Source organism: Pinus tabuliformis, chromosome 8, assembly GCF_031772625.1.
Source record: "Pinus tabuliformis cultivar Carrire ecotype Pingquan chromosome 8, CPIR1, whole genome shotgun sequence".
NCBI classification, from domain to species: domain Eukaryota; kingdom Viridiplantae; phylum Streptophyta; class Pinopsida; order Pinales; family Pinaceae; genus Pinus; species Pinus tabuliformis.
The window spans coordinates 267,564,592-267,585,544 of NC_142294.1; positions in this window are offsets into that span (position 1 = coordinate 267,564,592).

The window sequence follows — 20,953 nt, forward strand, 5'->3', positions numbered from 1 at the left end:
ATCTTAGACAAACATCAAATGTATCAATGTATCAACATTAGTTAGCCTCATAGAATTCAAGAACATCAAAAATGTTCAACACCAAGTGCATCATTTTGTCATAGGAAACATATGTCCAAGTCACTTTCATATGCATGTATGAACCATTAAATAAAGAGACATTCTCATCATACCTTAGGGCTTACCGAGCCAATAGATTAATCATACCATGCATACCTTGTGGTATTACCTGTGCAACTTTTCCGCTTGAAGCACTTTGTCATTTTTTCATCAAGTACCACTTTTTCTCTTTCCATATCTGTAGCTCCAAATGATCCTCAAGAAGGATCTATTCATCACATCTCATCAAGGAGGTTAGAAACATCCATATACTCAAATACATATGCAGGAAGTACAAGAAATAAACATAATCAGCATATCTATAAGCCTAACAAGAAAGAAGCATCATATGTCAAGAAACACTTATCTTCAATGAGAGGTGAAGCACTCCTCCATGGTCTATATACCAATGTTGCCTTCAATAATCCAACCAGGTCTTCTAGGGATTATCCCATCTTGGGCTTCATCAAATCTCCTACAAGTTGTTGAGAATATTCTCATTGACCATACTAGGTTCCATATCTCATGTAATTTACATAAACCAAGGTTTCCCTCCAACCCTAACTTCATAGAATCCATCAAACCCTAATAATAAAGTTTTGAAGGGTTTTATTTAAACCATAGAATTATTTTAGATCTCCACCATCCACTTCTTTCTTCCATAAAAGGTGTCATCATCTTTAGCCCACCTCTGATACAATGTTAATTTTTCATAGGGCTACATTGTTCTTTTCTTTGATAACTGCATTTCTTCATAAATACATTAATCTCACCCTATATCAACATTACATTATTCATATCTACACCATTATTCATCAACATATGCAATTATATAGAAAGAAAAAAAGCATCATCAATGTATTAGAACATAAAAGGAACAATAGAAGAAAAGCATGCACACACATAGAGACACCAAGATTGGTCCAAGACCAAGGAAAAACCCACTATCGGGAAAACCCTTACAAATATTCTTCTTCTCAGATCGTCATCAAATGATGTAGCAAAAGAGAGTACAATGATCCATAACTTTATCTATGCAACAAAACAATAATGATATGCATGAAACATATCTAATCATGCTAGAATTCAAAACCCTCATACTGATGGTTGTAATGTGTTTTCGCAAACGGATGTCAACTAATGTATATTGTTGTCACTATGTCGAACACTACTCGACAATTATGTCACTTAGGAGAAACTTCGGAATACTAAAATCTCATATTTGATCTTCATAAGCAGGAAGGAGTAGTTGTGCGAGCGTTTATATCAACCCTGGATGCTCTCTAAGAACTATGTGCTAATGACTATGGTAGCTCAAACACTCACCATTTTGTGCATGTGTATGGGGACCAAGTCATCAGATGTACTAAAAGACACTTGGTTTCTCCCTTGATGTTACTGTGTGTACATCTAGGACAACCTACACACTCCCATAACCATGTGTGACAAGTTCCAAGGTTCTGAGGATGCTCTCATAACCATTGTGTGCCAACAAACCATAAAACCGAAACTGAGAGTGAACCTCACCCCTATGACTTCGGACCCTTACGCAAACTCCTTCTGTCAAACCTATGCGAACGGAGATAAATGAGAAGATAAGATAGATTTATTGAATGTGTCCAAATGAGATTGAGGTAACTTCTATTTATAGGATTTCTTGAGGGTTCACTTAGGGTTAAGGCTAACCCAAGCAGTTACTCATGTGGAATTCATAACTGAACTTCTACTTCACCAAATTGGTAATCTTTAGGTCAATTTGGGTCCTCTTGAAAAGAGGAATATAATACAATCATCCTCTCAGTGATTTGAGTTTCCAAAGGTAGAAATTCATTGTAGTTGCAAAAATTAACAATGTCGTCACTACGAATTTTTAGTGTTATCATTTAGTCTTATAAATGCGATGGCAACCTTTATGTGTTTGAAAAATAGTGTACTTAGTAAGTACCTTAATAAATTTGTTCTTGTGTTTATAGATGAAATTCTAGTGTATTCCAAAAATGAAGAATAGCATAAAGAACATCTGAGACTAGTAATACAACTCTGAGAGAGTAGCAGTTATATGAAAAAATTAGTAAATGTGAGTTTTACAAGGACATAAGACAATATTTGGGCCATTTCATTTTCAAAGGATTGTTTGCTGATCCTGAAAAGGTTAGGGACATTTTGAATTGGCCCATACCTAAGGATGTGTCATGTGTTTGATTGTTCATGGGGATTATAGGATACTACAAAAGGTTCATTGATGTTTTTTCAAATCTATCCTATCATATCACTTCATTACAAAAAAGAAGTAACGAAATTTGAGTAGACAACCAAGTGTTAGGAGAGTTTTAACAAAATAAAAAATTTATTAATAGTAGCACATATTTTGAGAATTGTAGATCTGGAAAAGGAGTTTGTTGTGTGCAAAATGCTTATTTGGAGGGATTAGGTTAAGTCTTAATGCAATATAATTGTGTAGTGGCATACGAATCTAGGAAATTAAAACCACATGAAAATAATTATGCAGTATATGACTTAGAGTTTGACTTCGTAATACATGCCTTAGAAATGTGGAGGAACTATTTATTGGGAAAAAGGTTCACACTGGTGGCTTATCACATTAGCTTGAAATATTTATTTAGCCAGCTAGATCTCAACGCTAGAAAAGTTAGGTGGATAGATTTTCTCAAGGAATTTGAATTTAATATAAAACATATTAAGGGTAAAGAAAATAAACTAGGATATGATTTAAGCATATGTGAAAATGCACTCACGGAAATTTATTTTAGTAGTGTCACTACATATTTTATAGAATCGATCAAAAATTCAATAAAGGAGGATCGATTTTATCAGGAAATTCAAAAAAAAATGCAAGAAGTAGAAGTTCTAGACTATGCTAAAAATTCAAAAAAATGTTAACTTACAAAAATAGACTTTACATCTAAAATGTAAATGTTTTAAAACAACCGATATTAAATGAGTATCATAATAAACCATATGTTAGACACCATGGTTATCAAAATATGATTATTGCACTAAGAAAAGAGTTTTATTGTGCTAGTATGAAAATCAAAGTAGCAGAATATTTGTCCAAATCTTTAGAGTTTCATCACGTGAAGGTAGAACACCAAAACCCACTAGGACTATTAAACCTACTACCCATCCCGTAATGGAAATGGGAAGTGATTTCTTTGTACCTTATATATGACTGGGAAGAACAAGATGACAACATGACTCCATCGTGGTGGTTGTGTAAAAACTAAGGAAGCACGTTTTATACTAGTACAGTCTACATTTGGGACAGATCAGAATGCAAACATCTTCATGAGGGAAGTATTTTGATTACATGGGATACCGAAAATGGTAATATATTATATGGATGCTAAATTCACTTCCAAATTTTGGAAATCCTTGTTTGGGGGTATAGCAACCCAGCTTAATTTCAGTACAACTTATCACCCCCAATTGATGGATAGATGGAAAGAAAAAACGAGATTCTAGAGGACATGTTAAGAATGTATGTCATGGAAAGACATACCAAATGGGAAAACTTTATACATTTAGAAACATTTTCCTATAAGAATAGTTATCAAGCTTATATAAACATGAGACCTTTGGAAACCTTCTATGGAAGGAAATGTGACATGCCTCTCGGTTGGGTCCAGCCAAAATATACGCTAATATTAGCACCAAATGCATTACAGGAAATGGAACAAGTGGTGTGAAAAGTTAGATAGAATTTTGAAAAGTCACAAGATAGATAGAAAAGGTATGCTAACCAAAAAATGACCCACAAGAAATTTAAGGTCAAAGAGAATGTGTATATAAGAGTTAAATCAAGAAAGAGAACCTTCAGAATGGGGAACTATGTTAAATTAGCAACATGGTTCTATGGTCCTTCTCAAATTTTGGATAGAGTTGGCTTGGTAGCATACTGGTTCACATTTCCCAGCAATATAAAGTACACAATGTTTTTCATGTGTCTTTGCTAAAAAAATATATTCATGATAGCTCTCACATAACATATTGGAATTTGATACAAGTGGAACCATAAGGATATTTACTGGTAGAACCAATTCACACCTGGGAGTGGAGAGAAATCTTCGTTAGGAATTGAGCCATCACTCAGGTCAAAGTGCAGTGGAAGCACTTTAGACCTAAGGAGGCCACCTGGGAGATGGAAGACAAAATGCAAGAGGCCTTCCGAGTAGTCTTCCGAAAGAAAAATAATTTCACATCCAACACCATGGATGGTGTTGAATAAATAGGGGGGAACATGCAATACCCCTCTGTTTTCTCTTTTAATGTTGACTATTTTAGACATGGACTTAGTTTTGGACTATATGGATATGGAAGCCATGTTTAAACTTTTGTGATGATGTAATCGATTTAATTATTATGATTTAATTAATTAATTATTAATAATAAATAAAAATGTTCGAAAATAATCAAGAAAAGAGCAATAGAGTTAAAATATTTATTGCTAGTTTGGAAACAGTTGTTGGTGGTTAAGTTCAAGATGCATCTTCCCTAAAAATCTCCTAAAAATCTCCTAAAAATCCATAGAAGAAAAAAATTAGAAAAAAATGGATTTAATACAATGGGAGAAAAAATATCATACTAAATCACTTAATTGGAGAAATATACTAAGCGTGCTTGAAATAAAGCGCTGCAGGAGAAAAAGGTTGGATATAAGTAAAAAAATAAAAAACCCTTTAGAAAGAAAGGCCTAGGAAAAACGGTTGGTGGACAAAAAAAGTGGGACGTTGCTAAAATATTCTAAGAAAGAAACTTATAAAAGAAACCACCAAGGAATTAATGAGGTTGTTGATCCTAGTGGCAAGTATATCTTAACTCAGGGGGAACTTGCAGAGGTAGTTCATGGTCTGGGGGAACATGCTCGGTTCCTAAGTATTTTTCCAAGTAGCGAATTATGGTTAGATATTTGGTTTTATCTCATTATAGCATTGGAATGGAATTTTGTGTGTAGTTGTAGCATGTTAGAAAATCTAAGTGTTGTTGTTGAATTTATGCATGATTTAATTCTATCTATTCAATATATATATCACTATGTATTTATAGCTTATAGTTATACTAGTAAAAGTAGATTGTGTGGGATATTATTATGCAACAAACTCAAAATATAGAAGAAGAGATAGATCAACAACTTAAAAATTAGCCTCTTCGAGGGGAAAAACCTCCTTTACATTACACAAATTAACAATTCTTGGATGATTCTAATGAAAAACATCCCTTCTATATGTAGGAGTCTAAGGGGTCACAATATAATCAAACCCAACATAACAATAATAGTGTAGGGGCAGAACAATAATAATAGTGGGCTTTTATGGGGAATAATAATAAGAATACAGGGACTATATGGGCACAACAATAACAATAAGGGGGCTACACTAACAATAAAAATGAGGGAATATATTAGTAATATACAGACCTAAAATTCCCCTCTCCTTCAAAAAAGCGTTGTTCGCAACGATTGAGTAGTCCTAGATGCTTCTGTATAGAATTCTCATCCTCCCATGTGGAATCTTTAGCCGATAAGTTCTTCCACTTAATGAGATACTTTAAAATTGATCGATTTCGTAGTTTTCAAGTTCTTGTTTTCATTATTGGTTCAGGTTCCAATATGATTGTTCCTTCCTCGTCAAGTTCAAGAAATATTGTTTGAACGGTGATCCTGTCACCTATAACCTTCTTTAAGCATGAAACATGGAAAACTAGGTTCACTCGAGAAGATGCGCGGAGCTCCAGTTTGTATGGCATAGTACCAATATTTTGCAACACCTTGTAAGGACCATAATACTTTGGTGATAATTTATTATCCTTCTTAGCTTGCTTGAGGGACATTTGTTTGTATGGTTTTATCCATAAAAATACCCAGTCACCTACATCAAAACTTCTTTGGTTTCGATGTTGATCTGCTTGTTCTTTCATTATATTCTGTGCCAAAGTGAGGTTATCCTTTAAGAGTTGTAGAACTTGTTGTTCATGCTCTATGTGATCTTCCATCGCTTTAACCTTATAATTTTCTCTTAAATATGATGTGATGGATGGTGGATGATATCCTGAACAAAGATCCAACTTGGTCGAGTAAATTGCTCCATGTAATTCATCCAATAATTAATCAATGATAGGAATGGAAAATTTATCTTTAATGGTGAGCTTGTTGATCTCCCTATAATATGGACACATGCACCATCATCCATCCTTCTTGTGCACCAATACTACTCGAGCAGAGAAAGAACTTTGACTAGGTTGAATTATACCAACCTCTAGCATTTCTGCAACCATACATTCAATTTAACTCTTTTTTTCATAGGTATATATGTAAGGCCTAATTTTTGGAGGAACACTTCCTGGAATCAAATTAGTAGCATGATAATGATCACGAATAGGTGGGAGGCCTTTGGGAGTCTCAAATAACTTGGAATAATTGTTCAATATTTTTTGGACATCTGGAGAAATAGATGATTTCAATGTTTGAACCTCTAATGAATATAATTTTTCAATTACGCCTCGTTATTATTTATTTATAATCCTTGTCATCCCATTATAGTTAATTATCTTTCCTATTTTCCCTGTGATATCCATTAATTCAACTTCCTTTTCTTCCAAAATAAATTCACGAAAAATTCTCAAAAATTAAAAGCTATCATACCTAAGTATTTTAACCATTGAACTCATTGTACAACATTTTCACCAACCATTGGAATGGAAAGCATTTGGCTATTCCATAGATATTCTTCCATGGATACCTTAATATTATGACACTTTCCAGAGAAATTTATGATTCCTCTATTTGTAACCATCACTTGAAAATCTAGTGCTAGACATAGGAAGAAATTTAATTCCTTGGCTATCTTACAATGAATAAAATTATGGGTACTACCTGAATCAATCAACAATATTACATTTTTCTTCTTGATATTTCCTTCTACCTTGAGAGTTTTAGGAGTGGTAATTCATTCCAACGCATTACAAGATATGGTCGGATTCATTTCTTGTTTCTCTAGGGTTAGTTCTTGGTGCATATCCTCTTCTTTTGATGTTTCTTATTAATTTTATTCCTCCTCTTTACAATCTATGTAAAATAATTTATTCTTAGCACAATCATGACCTTTAGTGTATTTTCTATCACAAATGTAACAAAGTTGTTTTTCTCCTTTTTTCTTCCAATTTTTGTGGTGTCAACCTTGTAGGTTGTGGAAGTCTAGGAGCAACAACACTTCCATCTTCCAACCTGAATGCCTTGTCCAGTGAATCAGGTTCCCAAAGGAGGACCTTCTGTTGGATTTCATCCTTTAAAATCCTAATGAAGACATCAATCCTATGCTCCTCTCGAATACCATTTACCCTTATATTCAGCTTTTGCAAGTCCTCAATGTGCTCCACCATTGAACCCTTTTGTTTGAGATTTATCAATTGGCTAAAGAAGGTGTTGCTCTTTGTATCCTCATAATGTGCTTCAATTTTCTCCGTAAAAATTTCCCATGTAAAAATTTGTTTACGAGAGAAAATCCATCGATACCATACAAACGGATTGGGTTCTAAATATAAAGTTGCAATGCATACCTTTTATGTTTTTTGCACATTATGGAGATGAAAATATTGCTCCATTTGTAGTATCGATGTTATGGGATCCTCACAATCAAACTTTGTCATATCGATATTTGGAATATGGTGGGTCTTCAATCCAACATTAGAGTCTATGAAATCATGATTAAAATTTCTTTTGTTCTCATCATGAGTTTCCTCTACTACCTTTTCACTATTAGGAAGCATTTCTTGTACCAATTTTGTGAAACCTTCCTTCAAACCTTCCATTTATTTCTTCAATTCTTCCATGTTTCCTTTCAATTTTTCTTTTGTACCATCAACCTTAGCTTCCATTGCATTCTTCAAACCATCCATGTTAGCTTCTGTTACTTTCTATGAGAGCGAAATTTGTTGCACTTGGTCTCATAATTTTGACATATCATGTTCCATTTCTTCCTTTTCTTCATGTGTCATAGTAGAGCTTTCAGGTTTCTAACTGGTGTTTCAATTGTGTTTCTTCGAGGCATAAGTTAATGATAATTATGCTTCACTATTCCCTTTGAAGCACTTCAAAATAATTTTTCAAACAAAACTAATGCAAATTTTAAAATCTACACACCTTTTTTTTCACTTTGTAGGAACTCGATATTGAATTTGTTGTATCTCTATATTTTGAGATATCCAAGGTCAGAATTATTTTCTTATGGTATCCCTTTGAGTCTTATTTCCAACCCAAAACGTTAGACTAAGGTTGGATTCTTCAAGAAAGAGATGTCAAATCTCCCACAATGACCTGATTATATGGACTGGTTCAATAGACCAAAGATGTACAAAGTGCCACGTGTCCTTTTTTAACCTTCGGCCCTAAAATTTATGCATGAAAAAATAAAGTTCGTGTACTTTCATTTTTTTTAACATAATTCAAATATGATTCCTAAAACGAAATTTATGACAATTTTCCGTAGTTCACATGTTTGAGATAGAATTCTGTAGCATAAAAACCCTAACTTCCTTAGAACATATCTCCGAAAATATAGCGAATAAAGATATGAAATTTTTACAACAAGTTCTATAAGATTTCGGCTCCATGTGGAAAAAAATTTAGCTTCTGACACCTCGTAGAAAAAAAAATTACAAAAAAAATTCCAAGATGACCTATTTAAAGAAATGAAACCCTAGAATCGAATGCTCTGATACCAAATGTTATGCAACAAGCTCACAAAATAGAAAAAGAGATATGTCAATGACTTCAAAATTAACCTCTTCCACGGGGAAACCTCCTTTACATTACACAAATGAACAATTCTTGGATAATTCAAATGACAAAACCTCCTTTCTATATATAGGAATCTAAGGGGACACAATGTAATGAGAGCTGGCATAACAATAATAATGTAAGGCACAACAATAACAATAGTGGGCTTTTATGGGGCACAATAATAAGCATATGTGTACTACATGGGGAAAACAATAACAATAAGGGGGATACATTAACAATAAAAATGAAGGAATACACTAGTATTATAGGACCTAATAGATATACATGAAAATCAAAAGAGAAACTAAATATTACAACTTAGAGATTGTAGGTAGGATCTTTATCCATGCATATAATCGAATTCATAAAGAAATATTCTGAAAGGGATCAACAAGTATTGATATTGTTATCAATGGGAATATATATATAAAGAATTATTTTACATGCATGGTACTAAATTAAAATATTATTATGGTACACTGGAAGCCTAGAACTCACAGCACGTGAACATATATCTGTCTTTCCTTGTAATTGTACATAGTTTCTCGAAAAGGATATGTAAATTTAATTAATCTAATTAGCCACCCAAGTGTAGGAAATAAATGATCAAATAATTTTTAGAAAGAACATGGATCAATGAAGTTAGCGATATATAATAATAGTAATATAATACATTAATCCCTCTTCCATTGTAGTGGTAGTAAAGCTCCTGGAAATTTGGAATGAGTAACGATAAGTAGGAGATAAAGTAATGAAATTCAGATGGTTCATAAAAATAGTTTAGAAATAAAATAGGAAAGAAATGGTAACAAAATTCTAAGTCACTCGAATATCAAGATATGAATCAAGAAGTAACTAGCAGTTGTGTACTATCTATATAACAACCATTACCAAATTGGATATGAACAAAAGGAACGAAGGTCACTAAACGTCTTGTTCTATACGATAGGTAACAAGAAATTTTAGGACTTTTTTTTCACACATAAAAAAGTAAAGTAGTAAAAATACAAGACATTGGTAGGTTTTTATGTGTATATGCATAATAGAGAACCAAAATCTAGGAATGAATCCTCTGAGAATTTCAAAGAAAAAAGAAAAATAATGTCATTTTTGTAGTGACACTGCAATAATAATCTTAAGTGAGAGTACACAAACTATAGGACAATTTATTTAAGGAAACAACATGGAAACAAACAGAAAGCCTAAATCAGATTAGGTAGTCCTAAAAAGAACATAGAGAGGGTAAAAATGTCCACACACTACTATGAACCTAAATGAAAGGAGTACTTCATCAATGGAAGTTGAAATACCATTTTATGGAAGATTTTCATTTGATGCGAACTCTATTTCTGTTTATCAATAAGCACATTACAAATTTTATGTGCAAAGGCATTCATAGTATGGTGTGTAAAATGAAATAGGAACCAAAGATAGTAAAATACAAAATTTTCAATGATTATTGCAATAATCCCATCTCACTTAGAAAATATCTATATTTCAAATCCCACAAAATAGATAAGAATTCCAAAGTATGGCATATTTAGAAAAGTAGAGGAAATGTGCATGCAACACCAAAATCGCACAAATGTTTAGTTGGAATTTAATTCACTATAACTTATAAACAAAATAAGTCCATAGACCCCAATCTATAATTACACGCAATCATTTTAATGTAAATAAGGACCAAATTACACTCGCGGAGTGGAGTTTCTAAAATAACTCTATATAGAACCTTAGGATGGGATTGAAGGTTAGTTTTCAATTGTCATGATCTAACAATAAGAAGCCCCAAGAAAAAACGTGACGAAATGTGATCTTTCTTAGATAGAATAGTAGTTATGGGATGGAAAGCACATACTCCTTCAGTTGAACTCTTTCCTACAACAACACAGACATACTTGCAACCATATCACCAGAAAGAGTGTATATCTATCACATTACAAAGTATAAATGCAAAAACAAAGTGACAGAGGAATGGAAAGTATACATATTACTAGAGGTGGTATCGAGCGCTCCATTCCTACACATTGTAGAATGAGAAACCTTCGTCAATTGAGATAAAACAAATAATTACACATTCAAAAATGTAAACACTTACCCAAAAAAAGGAGAAATCGAAAAATTGTAACCATGGTAGACCAATTCGTATCAGTAGAATGATAGAGGAGTCTTTGTGTCCAATTCACCACCATGAAAATAAAAATAAGAGAAAAAGATGTAACCTTCCTAGTTAAGTACATATGTATAATGTTGGGTTCGATAAATTAGTGAGAAAAACATTTAGAAAACTTGAGTTCAAACCCAAAAATTACCTGTGCTATTGTTGTTATGAAGGCTCATTAAACCCCTTCTAAAACCTACACTGTAACCCAGTTTCATTAACTCGTAAATAGGAGGGTAAAGCCCTATCAAGGAAAACTATTCATAGCAAGAAATTTTTCTTAAGAAAACAAAAATAAAAAGAAAAATATGTTAAGTGTGAAAATCACTATGGAGAGCTTCCCATGGAAATTTCCAGTAAAATCAAAAACCCTGCGTCAAATTCACTATATGACTAGATGCTTGAGGGAATACCTGTAAGGAGAAATCCAAAGGAAGCTAATCAATTCTCAAACAAAAGAAAAATGCAAGAAGAAAATTTTATGTGTTATAAGTATGTGAAAAATCCTCAATTGGTAACCTTACCAGTTGTCCATTTGCATTCCTCATGTAACAAGCAAGAATATACAAGTGCCACTAAACCACTATAACCAAGTGCAAGTGTCATGATGCCTTTATCTTCTCATGGTGGTGTTATATGATCCAAGCACAAACAAAAGCGAAAGAAAACCAAGGGCATATGAATGCCAAACTCCAATGTAGAATACCAAGGTTGGGGTGAAGGAACCATAACCCTTGGATTAGGGCAAGTAAATCGCCACCATTAAAATCCTCAAGTACTAGCAGGTATGTTTTTTTCACATGGGTCATGGATATTTGACCAATCTCAAATCGCCACATGTAATCCCAATAGTCATTCACCAATAGACGCTCTATAGTCCCACAAGTATCCCCATGGAGGTAAATTTGTGTGATATAATGGAAAGAACCAATGTTTCATATTAGGTATTGGGTCAAACCTGAATCCTAAAGCGTGTGTGTTGTATTCTTTGTAATATGTGAGCAATGTGTATCTTATATGCTCCATAAGAGATATCACACTAACTTTTCATTGGTATAGATACTCAAAGATACAAGCATTCCATAATAAGTTATAGTCTCATGTCATTATTTTATTTAGACAAGATGAACAACCTTAATATGTATTAGAACAAAGAATTGGGAGAATTATAAACTGAGTTCCTTATCAAATCATGTATGGGTAAACCATTTCTAATATAAGGATATTGACTTGTTTAGACTAATAAAGAAAATTTATAACAATTATTATAGGTAAACTCAAATAAGTGAAGATAATCTTGCCACTTAGTTGGTTTATCCATAACATACATTCTTAACATATCTTTTAAGATCTGATCAATTATTTCTATTTTACCATTGGTTTTTGGATGATAAGTTGTACTAGACCTTAACTTTGATCCCATAGCTTCAAATAATCCCTTCTAAAATTTTGAAGTGAACTTGGCATCACGAATTGAACTCAGAGTTTTAGGCATATCGCAAAGCCTAAATTTCACCTTCATGAATCTTTACGCTATATTAATAGCTATAGAGGTTGATTTAATAGGAATACATTGTGCATATTTATTGAATTTATCTACCACTACCATGATATATTCATGTTTTCTCCTTGTCCTTGGTAATCCGGTAATAAAATCCATGGATATGGTTTCCCATTTCCATTTTGGAATGGGCAAAGGTTGAAAAAATCCTCTTGGGTGTTGATGACAATCCTTTAACCATTATAACTCTAAGCACTTGACCACATACTCTATTATATATGTTTTCATGTTAGGTGGATAAAAGACTTTTCTCAATGCATTTAACAAATTTTGATATCTGAAATGGCTAACTACTAGTTTCTTATGTAATTTATCTAAAACAATTTTTTTTCAATTCCAGATCATTAGGCAAGTACATTTAGCCTTTGAACAATAAAAAATATTGATTATTTATTGAGAAATCGATTTATTCTTTGCATAACAATTTAGCTTTATACATTTTTCTTTTAATCTATATGTTTTCCTTATCAAAATCGGTTGTTATTTTGATATTTTCTATCAAATCTATATTCCAACTGGTTGATGGAATTGTGAAAATCTGAGTCAACTTTTTTCTCAAAGGCATCAATAATTTTGTTTTAATTCCATTCAACGTGTATGATTTCAAAATGATACTCACTAAGGAATTCCTACCATCTATCTTACCTAACATTCATATTTGGTTGGTCAAAAATGTATTTGAGGCTAACAGTGTCTGTCTTTCGCTGAAATTTCCTTCCTATAAGATAATGTCTCAATATTTTCAAAGCATGTATGCTAGCTACTAGTTTTAGGTCATGTATTGCATAGTTATTTTTATGGCCCTTTAGTTTCCTAGACTCATAAATAATTACATGAAATTCTTGCATTAAAACACATATGAATCTTTCTTTACAAGAATTTTTGTATACAACAAAATATTTTTTAGGATAAACTACTTTTAGGATTGGAGCATTGGTTAATAGTTGCTTTCATTTCTAAAAACTATCCTAACACTTTTGAATCCAATCAAATTTTCTCCCCTTCTTTTCAAAGAAATTAATGGGATATGCAAACTTACAAAAGCCTTTTATAAACCCTTTGTAATAACCTTTAATGCACATAAAATTCTTGACATCGACTACATATTGAGGTACTAGCCACTTATAAATATCTCAGAGCTTATACAAATGTATAGAAATACCTTCCTTAGACACTACATGTCCAGAATATTGATTTTTTTACTGGTAAAATGAGCATTTTCCAAATTTACAATATAGCTTATTCTCTCTAAGTGTTTTAAGAAAAATCTACAGGTGTCTGTCAGCTTCTTCTTTACTCTTTGAATAAACTAGAAGATCATCTATGAATACAATGACAAATTTCCCAATAAAAGGAACCAACAGACTATTCATTAAACACATGAAGGTTGTTAGTGCATTAGTGAGTCTAAATAGCAACACTAAAAATTCATAGTGTTAAGATCTTATTGTGAATGTTGTATTATGTATATCCCCATTCTTTATCTTAATCTGATGATAACCAAACCTTAGATCATTTTTTGGAAAGATTGAAGCTCCTTGGACTTGGTAAAACAAGTCATCAATCTCAGGTAAATGATATTTGTTTTAAATTGTCATTATATTGAGCTTCCTATAGTCAATACAAATCCTAAGAGTCTCATATTTCTTCTTAATAAATAAAACTCATGCACCCCAAGGAGATACACTAGGAATTAAGTACTTATTACCTAGCAACACTTGCAACTAAATTTTCAACTCCATCAGCTTAGGAATACTCTGAATCCTGTATGGATATTTCGGTATCGAAATTGCTCCAAGAATGAGATCAATAATGAACTATATATCTCTCCTTGGAGGGATTCCTAGTATCTCTTCAAGAAATATGTATTTATATTACTACAAAATAGGGTAGTATTCCAAAGACAACTTATATTTGTTATCATATAGGTCTTCAACCTGAACTGCAAAAATTTGGAAGCCTTTATGACCACATTTATTTAATTGTAAGGAGTAAATTTTTGTTACATAAATATCCCTTGACGATCCTTTAACTACACAATCCTCTCGTTTATCATTATTACAGGTGAAAGGCTTTTCCAGGCAATCTAAAATTATCATGTGAGATTCTAACCAATTCATCTCAACAAGAACATCATATCACCCCAAAGGTAAGAAGTTCAAACTTAAATGAGTTTTCACTCCATTCAGGTTTAATAAAAAATATTTACTTATTTCTGTCACTTTCCATTTTTTTCTTGTGTCTAGCTGTACTACCCAAGGTCTACTCTATTTCTCCTTTTTAAGTTCACACATTTTGATCGTAGCACAAAAAATGTAACTTCGAGTAGATCTAGGGTTTATTAATACTGAAACATTTTTGTCAAATATTTTACCTTGAACTTTCACCATAGTGGACTGATGGTTTTCTTGCCTTTCATCCAATGATGCATTGATCCTTGGAATATTACAAGCAATATCATTAATTATAGAGGCTTTTGGTATGTTATTTATTGTTGGTATTCTATTTGTTTGGTTTTGTGGATAATCTCTCCATAACTAGTTCTTGTTGTAACCACAACATTTAATTGGTGGTATGGTTTTTTCTCCAAAGATCCTATTTCTTGTTCCATTCCATTTCCACCTTTCAGTACTAAATTTCTTTATTGGTTCACATTTCTTCTACAATTCGTTCCTTCATGACTTTCAAAACTATTTTTAAAGGCATGTTTCTTAAACCCCTTTTTCTTAGTGTGAACTTCTTATGCTTCTTGGCCATACAACCCTTTTAATTTTATCTTTTCTTTTGGTTCTGATTAAGACACAATTTTTCCTTCCTTATAATCTAATCCATGGTCTTTGGATTGTCAAACGCAATCTTCTCCCTATATGAAAAAACAAAACAACTAATGAACCTTTATATTTTGGCTTTTTCCTCCTTCAAATATGGTATCTATCTAGCCAAACTCATAAAATTATTTACAAATTCATCCACGGTGGACTATCCCAATATTAACTCATGGCTTTTCTGGCCTTCTCATCAAAATACCTTTCAATTAGAGATTTATTTTTTAAATTACTTTTTAAAGAGTTTCCATGTTAGACTTTTACTGATGATTCTTTTTCTAACTTTGTTTTCATCCCACCATAAGGTTGATTTACAAATCAACTAGTATGTTTCCATTTGGGCTTTTACATTTCTTAGATAATTATAGACCTCTAAATACTTTGACATTTTTTAAAGCCATGCATCTGCTCCTTCTTTAGATTCTCTGCAATAATTTCAAGGCCTAATCTTTTTGAATTCGACTTGGAACTATGTATTCCTCTTCTTCTTAGACACAAAAGTACTACCTCCAGATTTTTGTTCTTTTGCTTCATAAAACTCCTAGATCTTACTTTCTCTAGAAGTTATGGAATCAATTTTATAATTCGATTCACTCCTAGTCCTATTCTTATGAGTTTCTATATTTTTTGTATTTCCTTTATTTACTTATAGCTTCCTCAATGAATAGTCATTAATCTCCTCCTTTTATTCCTTAGCTTTAGAAATTTTTTCTTGATTTGCCTCAAATTATCTAAATCTACCTTCAAGCTATGTATTACTTGCAAAATTCTACCGGTTCCTCCTTCCATCATTCAAATTTCAGTATCAGGTTCCTCACCCCTTTAGGTGATCCTATAAAAGTATTCCCATTATATTCTTGAGCCATACTTCAAAGTTTTCCTAAGATTCCTTTTATTATATGATCATCACACAAAAACCAATAATTGTTTTAGTTTGTGACCCATAAAAAACCAATGTTGTAACCTAAAACTCTCATACCAATTGTAACAAACCTTATTAAACACCTGTATTTTTTTTTCAATGTAGATTTAATACATTATTCTATATATTTCTTATTCTCACATAGTTGTAGTTTACCATGATATATTGTTGTGCATTCTCTTTCCATAGTTATTTTAGAAGATATTATAAATATTATACACATCTATGGTATATAGGGTCACTCTTATGTTACCATGTAGTTTTTTTCTTTAATAATTCCACACTCTATAACTATGTCTCCCTACCAATATCTATTAGTATAGTTCCAATATACCTTTCATTTATTGACCTAAAAGTTCTTTAGCTAAACTATGTTTTAGAAGATTATTTTAAATTTGATTCCTAGACTTTCCAAGGCATTTCAATATATAAAAGCGTGAATATTTCATTAATGTTTATAATTTTTGTTTATATGCTAAGTTCTAAATCTTCCTTTAACTTTCCTAATTAGAAAAGGGGTGGCGCTTCATTATTTTGATTCACATCTTAAAACTATCAGAATAAATCTTTATACTTACAAATGTTTATAATATCTTTGTGCATTATAATGTAAATCATATTTTTCATTCAAACCTATGCACTTCATTATTAATTCGTAATGCTCCTTACTTAATTTCGCATCTATGTTTAAATTCTCATAGCTCATATTATAAAAGATGAGCCTAGATTAACAGGTTCCATGTGGCATAAGAAAGTCTCATGGTTCTCAAGAATTCAATTTACATGGCATAAAAGGCTCTAACCACTTGTTCTTATAAAACTTTGATATGATTTTTTGAGCAACCCTAAGGTCCATTATAGTGATCCTTTCACCGTAGATCAACAATAGAGCAGGGAAAATTCTAGGGGCTAATATTTATGTTGGAGGTACTACACACCTAAGACCTTCATTACTGGCACATGCAGACACTTAGTTAGAGCATTCATTGACATGCAAGGCTTCAACATTGGAATCTTCACCAAATTGACGCCTTTGACTGTACATGCACGCATGGGACTACATGCAAGATCCTTTCTGCAGGATTTACGCCCTGATTTGCTCCTCCTTTCACTCTGCAACTGGCTATTTCTCTCTGAAACTTGTTGTAGGTGTTGAGTCCTCTCATTGATCACCACTATGGTGCATTACTTTGGGATCTTCACCCAGTAATGCTATATCATGAGCATTGTAACCTATTTTCTTTATCAATCATTATTTTTTGTTCTTTTGATTCTTTTAGTGTTTTTGCTCTGCAAAGCTGTGTGTTCAACCTTTACTAGCTAGATTCATCTTTGCAGGTTTTCTAACACGTTTACATGGTATAAAAGCCCACAGGTTTCAAGATGAAAGGTGCACTAGTACTTTATTTTGCAGGTATTACAGCTTGGAGATCGAAGATCGACAGAAAAATGGAGTTTCCTAAAGAATCAATCCTAACACCATACAACTATCATTAATGGAAGGACCAAATGGCTTGATGCCTTCGTTAGAAAGGGTTGTACATGATTACCATGGCTGCAGAAGTGTAACACACTTCAGCCATAGATAAATCCAAGTACCTCAACTGCATGGATGAGGCCCACGGATCCATATGCATGTGCATCTTCGTAGAGTTGCAATTTCATCTATCTGCCTGCAGTACCCCCAATGAGATTTGGAAAAAGGTTGAAGAACTCCACGAGAAACTGGATGAGATGAAAGGACATCTACTCAAAGTGGAGTTGCTCTCATTGCATCCACAAAACTATGACAAAATTCAAGACTCCTTCACCAAATATAATGATCTATTGTTGCAACTCAAGGGTTGTGGAATTGACAAATCCAAGGAGGAGGGTGGCCAAGTTCTCTCTATTATGTCAAAGCTCGGACCAGAACACTCCATCTTTGTGTCTGCATTTCATTTAGTAAGGCTCACAACAGGTAAATTCTACACTATGCCTTCTCTCAAAGAGTTCATGGAGTCCCTCACCTTTGAGAAAGATAAACACATTGTGATGGGGAAATCAAACCTCCAAAAGTGCATGCACTTGCTTTGCACGATGGTAGCCACAAGAAAAATCACATATCTAATTCAAATAAAAAAAAATTAGCAACAAAAAGACAAGGGAAATGTGCATTCCCATCCAAGGAAGGAAGGGGACACCAAGCCCTTCAATGACTCCTCCAGCTCCAGAAATGAGAAAGGGAAGAAAGGAGACAAATGCACCTACTGTCACCAAGGATTCCATCCGGAATCCTCTTACATGAAGAAAAAAATTGACCAAATGGTAGAAATCCTTTAGAAGCACAACCTTGGGGACCACACGAAGAAAAGTAACCATTTCCATGCTTTAGTTGCAATTAACTCTTCCCCTGATGCATGGATTATAGATTCTGGTGAATCACATCATATGGCTGTTGCAAAGGAAGTCTATTCCTCTTTGGATGCATGCAAAGGACCTCCCATCCTCATGGGAGATGACTCACCTATTGAGGTCACTGGAAAAGGTAGAGTGGAACTTTTACATGGAAGCTTTGAAGATGTGATTCATGTTCCAAAACTTTTTGTAAACCTACTTTTAGTTTATCAGATCACTCATTCCGACACCAGAAAGTGAGTGGAATTAACTCCAGATGCAGTGAACATAAATGACCTACATAGCAGCTCCAAAATTGCAACTGGTGAGGTAAACAATGGAGCTAGATTGTATACATTTTCTGAATTTATTGAATCTGAATCCTCCTTATTCCTTACAAATGCTGATGATAGTAGTAGGCTTTGGCACGAGAGGTTTGATCACTTAAATTATAGGTATATGCAGCAGCTAAGCAAGCATGAAATGGTGGAAGGCTTGCCAAATATCAGTTTCTCCAAAGGATTTTGTGAAGGGTGTGTCCTTGGAAAACATCCTAGAGAAACGTTTGACACCATCAAGACTCATAGAGCATCCTCTCCTCTACATTTGATCCATAGTGATCTCATGGGGCCTTTTCCTCATCCTTCCATCAACAAAGCAAGGTATTTGCTTACATTTATTGATGATTTCTCATGATATACTTGGGTGTATCTTCTCAGGGCCAAATCTGAAGTTTTTGCACACTTTGAATATTTCAAAGCACTAGTTGAGACACAGTCAGAGAAAAGATCAAAAGCCTCCATACAAACAATGGGGGGGTGGAACATGTTAACGTAGCACTTCAAAACCTTTGCCTAGATTATGGCATACAATTTGCGCACACAGTTCCATACACTCTGCAGCAGAACAAAGTTGCTCAGAGAAAGAATCGATCTCTCAAAGAGATGGCTTTCTACATGCTGCATGCTAAGTCACTACCTCATAAGCTATGGGCTGAAGCACTTAATTGTGCTAAATACATCCAAAACAGATCTCCTCATAGATTTGCCAAGGATCAGACCTCCTTTGAGGCTTGGAGCGACACTAAACCGGAGGTCACCCACTTCTGTGTTTTTGGCTCTCGAGCATGGGCTAGGATTCCCTCTAAAAAGAGGAAAGCTCTTGAGCCACATAGCATGGAGTGCATCTTTATTGGATAGCCTAATTGTGTGAAGGGATACCGACTCTTGATTTCCTCTACGAAGAAGCTCATCATTGAGCGAAGTGTCCAAATTGAGGAAATTCTCTCGCATGCACCTCAATTGCCACATGCAGACACCTTTTATCTACCTCGTGACTGAGATGATACCTCATTACACTCAGATTCAAATACAGAGTATGCAGATGCCGAGGTAGAGCATGCAGTTGCAGAGACAAAGTCTTCAGATACAAATCCAGTGCATGCATATGATGATCCACATCCAAGCCCAGATTGGGCTTCCAGCAGTGAATCAACTTCCCCTATCGTAAATCACATTACAAGGAGCTTAAGTGAGATATATGCAAAAGACCACCCAGCTGCTAGAAATGGTCATGTGGGGGATAATTTTGATCCGTGAAGGACTAGATCAGAGTTTATTAAGCCTCCACTTTCCCTCACTACCACTGAACCAATGCCATCCCAGCATTTTCATTTGGTTCAGTCTTCTAATCTGCAGTCTTATGCTGAGGCTACTAGGCATCCCTCTTGGGAGTCCACCATGGACGAGGAGTACAACTCCCTCCTCGAGAACCAAACCTTGGATCTAGTCCCCCTTCCTTGAGGAAGGAAACTTGTCTGATGCAAATGGGTCTACAGAACCAAGAGTGCTACAGATGGGCAAATCACTAGACAGAAAGCCAGGCTAGTAGCCAAAGGCTTCCAACAAGTGCATGGCATCGATTATGATGAGACCTTTGCTCCAGTAGCAAAGATGGATTCCATAAGCCTTGCACTTGTCATTGCGGTTGCCCAAAGGTGTGAAGTACATTAGATGGATGTGAATAATGCCTTTCTTCACGAAGACCTATCTAAGGATATCTACATGGAGCAGCCACATGGTTTCATTCAGGATTCATCTTTGGTATGCAGACTGAAGAAGTCTCTCTACAGCCTTAAGCAGGCCCCAAGAGCTTGGTATGTGAAGATGGATTCTTTTCTCTTATCACAAAACTTCGAAATATGTAAGTCAGATCT